Source organism: Lactuca sativa, chromosome 3, assembly GCF_002870075.4.
Source record: "Lactuca sativa cultivar Salinas chromosome 3, Lsat_Salinas_v11, whole genome shotgun sequence".
NCBI classification, from domain to species: Eukaryota; Viridiplantae; Streptophyta; class Magnoliopsida; order Asterales; family Asteraceae; genus Lactuca; species Lactuca sativa.
Genome location: NC_056625.2, coordinates 292,385,893 through 292,395,201, shown reverse-complemented (window position 1 = coordinate 292,395,201; position 9,309 = coordinate 292,385,893).

Genomic DNA, 9,309 nt, shown 5'->3' with positions numbered 1-9,309 from the left:
TAGTTACTTAGTATTTTTCATTAATACTTTTAATGAAGGGAGAATTCTAGTCCTGTCAAACCCGTTCGGCTAACGACCCTCCACCAGTCAAGCAAGCGGTGGGTGAGAGTGGACACCCATTAAGTTGCCATTTTATAGGCAACAACCTTATACCCACCTTATAGACCGGCTTCGTGAATGAGGCGTACTAGCGGTAAGACTGACTTTACTCTTATATATATATATATATATATATATATATATATATATATATATATATATTATTAACTTATAATATTATAAAGTATAAGGGTTGAATTTTAACTTTTAAAATTCGAAGGGCTAACTTGGAATTAAAGTATTCATACTTGAAAACTTTTCAAATTCCAAAACTTGAGGGCAAGTTTTGAAACTATTCAAAACTAATTAATTCCATAACTTATGTGTTTAAAGTAGTTTTAATCCAAAAACTCTTCAAGTTCCATAACTTGAGGACAAGTTATGGAAGACTTTAAACTAATAAAAGAACTAACTTTTCCTTTATTTTATAACTTATGGATTTAATTATGGTTACATATTTTTTCTTTAATGAAGTGACTCTTGAACTTCCATAACTTAAGGACAAGTTATGGAGTCATAAAAATTATTCAATGACACAAGACTCTTCATTTTGTAACCATTGCCAACTCTTATGAATTTTATGAGTCTTTAATGTGACTCTTCATGTAACTTGAGGACAAGTTACACAAACACATTTTATACTCAACTCTTAGATTAAAATGGATTGAAAACAACTATTTCACTCAACATTTCTATTAATCTAAGCAACTCATAAGAACAAGATAATTCAGATCAAACTTTTTCATGTAATTAGTCTAAACCTTAAACTAATACAAAACATGAATCTATTGACAATTATCTTTGAAAATGGATTAGCATGAACATTACCACATCAAAAACAAGTTTATAAGTTCAAAAACAACTTAGGGTAATGTTCCTAGTCCATTTCTAGCCAAAAAACTCGAAAATATGCTGTCTGGGGGTCCAACTCGTCGAGTGCATGAACAAACTCGGCGAGTTGGATCGAATTCATCATTTTTAAGGCATGGACTCGTCGAGTCTCCTGATGGACTCGCCGAGTCTGATGGCCAGACAGCACCAGATTCGTTTTTTCAGCTTCTATTGCAGGTATAACAAGAAAACAAGCCTAGGCTCTGATACCACTGTTGGGTTTTGAGCATTCTAACACTCCTAAGTGTACATGCAACCCTAAATACCTTGGATCTATGTTTTCTCTATTATACATGCAAATAAGAACTTCCAAGGTATTATCCTAATCTAGCATACAAAACAATAACTATAGCAAGATAGAATACATACCTCTTTGGAGAAGAAAGTCTTCATGAAGCTAGAGTGCCTAGTGCCCCAAGTGTGACACCTCAAATGGAATCACAATCATCAAAACACTTGGAATGACTTGAGAGAAAACCCACACTTCATGAAATCGGCTAGCCCTTCTAGTACACCCACTAGTTGCCAATTTTGGTGAATAATATGATGCTTATATAGTGTTACAATTAGGGCAAACCCTAATTGTCATGACTTTCCATTTCCTTGGATCCATGGGTACAAATACACCATGGAGCATCCATAGACCATCCTATGGGTTTTAGCCCAACTTGATTATCCATGGAGCATTAGCCCACTATACAAGTATGGATGATTTACACAATCAACCCATATATTTAATTAGTCTTCTTTTGATCACTTAATTAATCCTAGATTAATTCTTGATCAATACTAATTAAATAATCTTATCATTCTTATTATTAATATACTAGAACTTATAATATATTAATAACCATAAGTGTCTTATTTCTCTCATCCAAGTGCATGATGGTATGCAACCCAAATGGACCATGCCGGGTCGGGTCAAGTCTTACCAAATATAGTTATGGACTTAGACATTAATCCAACACATACTACCTTCCACACCTACCCATATTTGTATGAAGTACTACCACAATACCCTAGGAAACATGCATAATAACTATCAACCCTCACCACTAGAGGAACACTGAGAATATCCCATAAGGGACCCTAGGCTACAGGCATCACAAATCAGGCAACATTATCATGAATTCCTGAAGATCCCTAGCCTAACTCTAGCATGCTGTGCTATCACGCTCAAATAAACAAATATCATGTATGGTATCTTGGGGTTACTTACTGGCTCCGGCTGATCGTACCTCCGCGTCCTCCTTTTACTTAATTTGAAAACCATTTTAATTTCTCATTTTAATTTCTCTTTTTAAAATCCTCCTCGATTTGAGACTGGAGTCACACGAATGTTTCCCCAATTCACTCAAACCAAGGCTCTGATACCAACTTGTAACATCCAAAATTTCAAAACAATTAAAACTTTTCAAAATCATCCATTTTATTAACATTGTTACAAAAAGGTTTTCAATACATTATTTAACAGAGTAATTTCCCAGGTTCATATCATAAAACACCAACGCGAAGAACGGTACGATCACGCCTTTGCCTTTCCACAGACTCCTGAGAACCTGAAACATAAAACCACGACTGTAAGCCCAAAAGCTTAGTGAGATACCCCCAGAATACCAACCACATATACGCCTTTCCAGGCCCTGACCTTCCGGTCCATGTGTCTCAGGGGACTTCCGTCCCTGCTGGGTAAACCTTCCGGTCCTACCCACGCCGACCTTCCGGTCCATCACACAACATAATCGCCTTTCGGCCCATAACATATTGCCTTCCGGCCCATAACATATTGCCTTCCGGCCCATAAGCAAAGAATGCACATATAACATATCAAGCAATCATATAGCAGTTCATAGACAACAATCAATCAACAGATCACATATCATAGCATTACTCTAACAGGATACCGGTCTAGCCGGTCACTATCATAACATTACCCTATGAACTAGTCAACATACTAAATGCATACATACGCCTTTCCAGACCATGACCTTCCGGTCCACATAGTAATGCCTTCCGGCCTGTAACATATAATGACAACTACCCGGATTTCCATCCGATAAAAAGGGTCGGCCTTGGAGCCATAAACCCTAACGATATAGTGAGGATAACTCACCTCGAAACTGCCGACTGAACAGATAGCTCAAGCTGCTCCGATCACTGAGACGATCTCCACCTCTGGACAGCCACCAATGCACTGAACCCAAACAATAAACAACAATTACCAAAATACCCCTGGAACCAATGGTCAAATCCTTGGTCAAAGACAAGGTCAAAGTCAACCCCTGACTGACCCTACTCGCCGAGTCAACCCTATGACTCGCCGAGTCCCATACTCAAAACTTTGCTTAACCCGCGACCTAACTCGCCGAGTCACCCCCAAGACTCGCCGAGTTCAACGACTCTGAGTCCACTCGCTCTTGACTCACCGATTCCTAAAAATTCCCTTTCTACACGTCGAGTATCCCCTTTTTACTCGACGAGTTCCTCCTGGAAGAATCGTGGGGCCACCCCGAGTCAACTCGCTGAGTCTGAAGAACAACTCGGCGAGTCCCAGTTAATCTTCAAGCTACTCGCCGAGTCTGAAGAACAACTCGGCGAGTCCATGTCATGCAGACGAGCAACTGCTTCCTGAATTATGTATGGTCCCGAGATATACAATAATGGGACTTGCTGGACTTCTAAACATCTTATTACTGGGGTATGAACGTCTGGGTAATAACATAATAACCCATCTAATCACTAAGTGGGTTTCATAAACCCTAGATTCGTATACACAACAAAATAACAGAAATGGTCCGAGTGTTCCCTGAAAACGCACTCTCTGTGTCCCCCAAACCTCAGGACTCGATCCTCCTTGATATTCCTTTGGCCAAATTCTTCTTCTTCTTGCCTAACAAGTTCTTCCAAGTTCCAATAGCTTTCTCCCTTGCTCTAGACGTCCCCAACGATTAGGGTTCTTCTCAATCGACCAAAAGACGGACAATGACGGCCTAAGGGGCGTTATATACGATCCAAAACCGAACGGTTAGGGTTTCTGCTGAACAGCGTCGACTCGCCGAGTCCATATCTGGACTCGTCGAGTCCAGTCGCGAACCCGCGACCAAGTCTGCGATCCTACTCGGCGAGTCTAGGATCCAACTCGCCGAGTCCCCTCTTAAATCACCCCCAAAAACATAATTAAATCAATATCTGAAATTCCGGGCTGTTACATGAACACCTTCACAACCGCAAACTCCACCAAAATATACAATACAAGACCATGATCCTATTAAGACCTATACATATGATTGCCTAGCCCAAACCACTAAGTTGTTACCTATCAAATCTCTCTTCACACATGAAATTCACCCCATACTAATAAAAAGATATGGGCTTCGATTCTTTTCTGTAACGCACATGGCGTCTGTAACACCCCGTTTATTTAAATAAATTAATAAATATAAGTCCCTGACTAATTTGTGAAGAATTTTAAAAGTCATGGGTTAATAGTGTACATTCGAGACTTAAATTGAAAAGATTTGAAGGCTTAAGGGTTTATTGGTAATTTAGAGATTTATTATGAAAGGAAATCATAGAATCAGGGGTAAAATGGTAAATAATGGATTAAAACAGAAAAGATTCCATGGGGAGGGGCCATAATTGTAATTATGGTAAAGATGGAAAATGGGCGGGTATATATATCCTCATTTCACTGGAAACCCTAACCCTAGGGGGATAACAGCCTCAACTTCATCTCCCATCGGCACCACCCCTTTCTTCACCTCCGGTCGCCGACTTCGCTATAGAAGCCTTGTTCCAACAACTGCATCCATTGCCGACAATGACAACCTCGACTGTCGCTGCAACTATGGTGTTTTTAGGAAGCAACTCTCACTGCCGGGTGCGGGCTTCCTAGTTGTCGTCACCGTTGTTGCGTTTTTCCGATGGCTTGAGCCACAAAGCGTGGCGGCTTCCATCCTCATACGAGAGCAATCAATAGTGTGACTGTTGGGTCTACATGTGTCACCGTTTCTCCAACCTCCCTTCGCTATCATCCGCCTAACAAGCGTTATGGTCACCGCCACCCCAACAAGTTGGGGTGCGACGCTACTGCCGCTCCGACTACCACATACCACCGCAAGGGTGGTGGTGTTTAGATGTATTTCTGATGAGATCTAGCTTAGTTTGGCATTTTCCGGAGTAGCAAACTAAAACAAAGCATCGTTACCACCGTGTGGTGGTGGCTGACAACGCAACCTGCCGCTGCCGCCTTTCCAGGATTTTGTTGCCGCCATGTTGGGCCTCAGAATAAGACCATGTATAGGCTTGGGTCCAGTTTGGAAGATAGGTTATATGTTGGGCTTTGATTCCTTCCTTTCTTTGGGCCTAAGGATTAGGACTTGGGCTTGAATAAGCCAAGCTTATGGTAATGTAGTAATTATCCAAAGTATGTACTTATGGTTAGGTAGTGAGACCCAACTATTAATTCGGTGTTATTTTGGTGTTGACTGTTCGGGAATTTGTTATTTAGTACCTGGGATTGAGTATGCGGGACTTCAGAAGTGTGGGATTGAGTCTGTGGGACTTCAGCATTATGGGATTGAGTTTGTGGGACTTCAGCAGTGTGGGATTGAGTCTATGGGACTTCAGCATTATGGGATTGAGTCTGTGGGACTTCAGCAGTGCAAAGTGAGTCTTCTCGCTAAACCTTACCTACAGTGGTAATTATGAGTGACCGGAAGGTCTTATATACTTATAAGCGTTGTGTGATATATGTTTTTATGTGATTTGTATATGATATATCTCTAGCTTGCATCGTTTGGATCGGAAGGTCAACATGGTTTGGACCGGAAGGTCAACAGAGTAGGATCAGAAGGTCTACAGGGTTAGGACCAGAAGGTCCATGGATTCAGGATCGGAAGGTCTTATGTGCTTACGTGAGTTATGTGATATTTTGCAATTTGATTAGTTGATATTATGCATTTTGTCTATGTGATATTATGCATTTGTCTATGTGGTATTATGCATTTTTTATGTGATATTTGTTCTTATCTATGTGATATGTATATGCTATTCCCTAAGCTTGCAGGGTGTGGACAAGAACGTTAATAGGGTTTGGACTGGAAGGTCATCAGAATATGGACCAAAAGGTCATCAGAGTATGGACCTGAAGGTCAACAGACTAGGAGCAGAAGGTCAACCAGAGTTATGGGACCGGAAGGTCCCACTGAGACGCATTGAACGGAAGGTCTCGTAAAGCTTTAGCCTAGAGTGGTTAATTATATGTGCATCGTATTTTGGGGAGCTCACTAAGCATGCATGCTTACCGTGTTATGTGTTATGTGTTTCAGGTACTTTGTTTCATATGAAAGGAGTCGGCTTGGTCGTATCGCATCACACTATGTTTTCCACACACGGGATCCTTGGGATTACACTCTGATATGGTTATATGATACTATGTTTTGATTATTGACACTTTGGTTTTCACATGAGAAAGTATTATGAAAGTTTTTATATTGATCGGTTTTATGCAATAACTTAATTAAAATGAAATTTTTTGCCTTAAATTTTGGGACGTTACAAGTTGGTATCAAAGCATTGGTTTGAGGGATTCGGGTACACTCTCGGGTTTGTCTGAACTCAAACTAAGGACATGGTATGAAAATTTTTCAAAAATAAAACCATGTTATAAAAAGGAGTTTGAAAAAGAATTTGGAAGGAGAATAGAACTTTGAAAAGAACAAGGTGTGTGATGCATGCAATCAGCCAAGCTCAAGTAAGTTTTCCCGAAGATACCCATACATGTTATGTTATGATATGCTATGATTGTGAGAACTGCATGCTAGGTTAGGCTAAGGAGCTAGGGAGGATGCATTATACGCCTGTTGTATTTCTATGAGAACTGCATGCTTGATTAGGGCAAAGGTTCTAGGAAGATGCCTTATATGCCTGTTGTATGTGCTTGTTAAGCTGCATGATAATGCTGATCAGTTAGCAATAGGATAACATTTTTAGGTTATGCCTGATTGTATGAGCCTTTGAACTGCATGTACATATCTCCGAGTAGAGGATAGAAAGGTTTGATTGGAATAGGATGGTTAGATTTCCCATTGTCTGAATGTTGCTTGCTTTGTGCTTTGTGGGACTCTTAGTAATGTGAGCTAGCTATATTCATGAGGTAGCTAGTTGACATTACTGGGAATCTTTCAGCAGCTAAGGACTGGGTGAGTTCAGGAACCTAGGAAAGCTTAGGATATGTTTTAGTGGGTTAGTTGCGAGGCTCAGTGAGACTTGGGTATCAGTTTGAAGAAGTGACTTGGAGGATTCGAGAGGATTGCTGAGGAAAGTATGGATATCTGTGGACGTTACTATTGGGCCCGTACTACTGAAAGCACAGGATCCATACTCGAATCGGTGAGAGTCTTGGAGAATCTGAGAAGCTTCGGGGAGAAGTTTGTGACCTGGTTTGGAGACAGAGGATGTCACAGTTGTTGCAGTCTAGTCATTGGCAAGTGAGCTAGTAAGCGTGACAGGGTGTTAGACCCTGAAGGATATGATTTTCAAGAGGTTGGAAATTCGTGATTGATTTGGAGCACTTTGAGCAATGAAGTTCGTGCTAGGTGCGTATAGAAGAGGGTCCCGGGAAGAGACCTTTGACCTCTGATCATCGGGTGAAATACCAGCAGGGCCTGAGACAGTGTAGCACGTACAAGAAAATGCACAAGGGAGTTTGTCACTCCAAGGGTTTAGACTGTTATAGGTGTGGCAGGGTTGGTCATGTTAGCTGAAGGTGATCAGTATTCCTCCAGATGTTCGCATATATGCTATCTTTTGCCACTTCAAGGGGCATATTGGGAATCTGTATCGCCTTGATATTTTAAGTGAGCTCGGACAGGACAGATCTCAGGTCGACTTTCTGTTAGTGTTTGTGTTATCAAGGATCATATATACCATCTTGCATGCCAAAAGGTCCTTGATGAACCCACAGAGGGACGTTCCATGTGGAGTGGGTTTCGCGTGTACCATTATCATTTTGTATCTTTGACGAGATCAATGCAGGAGTATTATTCAGAGGACATTGGGTTAGGATTAGAGAGATGGTTCTCTAGTGAAGTCAGAGTTTAGTTGTTCTATCATTGTTTGGGTATGGTCGTTAGCTGCCTACGGAAGAACTTTGGAGTTCAAGGCACTACCGTTGCTAGGGGAGGATGGGTAGCATGAACATAATGAACTCAGTTGCGAGTGTTAAATGTATGGGTGTTCAGTCATTGAATGTTCGAGAGAATTGCATTTTTGCATGGATTGTGCTCGGTTAGAGTTCATTAACGCTACAAGAACGAAAGTGAGAACGAGGATTTTTCAGCCACAAGGAAGATTAAAGCCTTTCGTTGTCAGCATAGGAAGTGGATTTAGGTGTTAGACTGGACCAGATTTCATGAGTACTCTTCAAGATATCAAAGGATGGGCGATCGTAGGATGTAACCGGTGATTGATCGCTAGCATTAGTAAGCACAGGGTGTCATCAGTGGGATACTAGGAAGCGAGAAGAATTGGGATTCCTTCAATTCTCACGAACCGTGAAGTCTTAGTTGAAGTTATATGGGGGAGAACCGATCAAGTGTTCAGGAGCAGAAGTAGGTGTGAAACTAGGATGAGTTTCGCATATCCATCATGAGGAAAGACGGTCGAGCGGCCGTCTAGGTTGAGAATTGTGTCAGTTGGAATTTCAGAAAACGTTCCAACGTTTGGTTCATCTTTTTCCTAGCAGCCAGATAGTGATAGATTGTAGTAAGACTGCGGGTGTAGCCACAACATTCACTAGGTTGGTAGTTAGCATGAGCGCGTTGCCAGATCGCATAAGGAGTAGTGGTAACCACCAGCTCGGGTGCAACATTGAGGATATGGAAATCCATGGATTGGATTACGGAAATACCTAGAAGGATTAGATCAGGTTGATCCAATAATACAACTGTAGGAGTGCCACTATAGTTACGGGATCATGGAAGCGATGGATTTTATAAGATTACTTGTGATATAAGGCTACCATCGGTTAAGTGGCAATCACTTTTAGCCTGTATGTGGTGATGTTAGGATTCGACATATGGACCTGATCGGTTGGGTCGGGAGGTTGATAGAGCAACCGTGACATGAAAACTAGTGGTAACTAGTTCCAGAGAAAGGATTTCATTCAGAAGTCGTGTAGAAAGACTGTGTGTGAGTCCTTTGGGCTCCGTATTCATATTGGAACCCGATATTTCAGATGGTTGTCAAACGAGTTGACGCTTGGCAGGCCTCAGGGGGATTTTGGAAAGTCGTCATCTGGCGGCATACTGCTTCAGG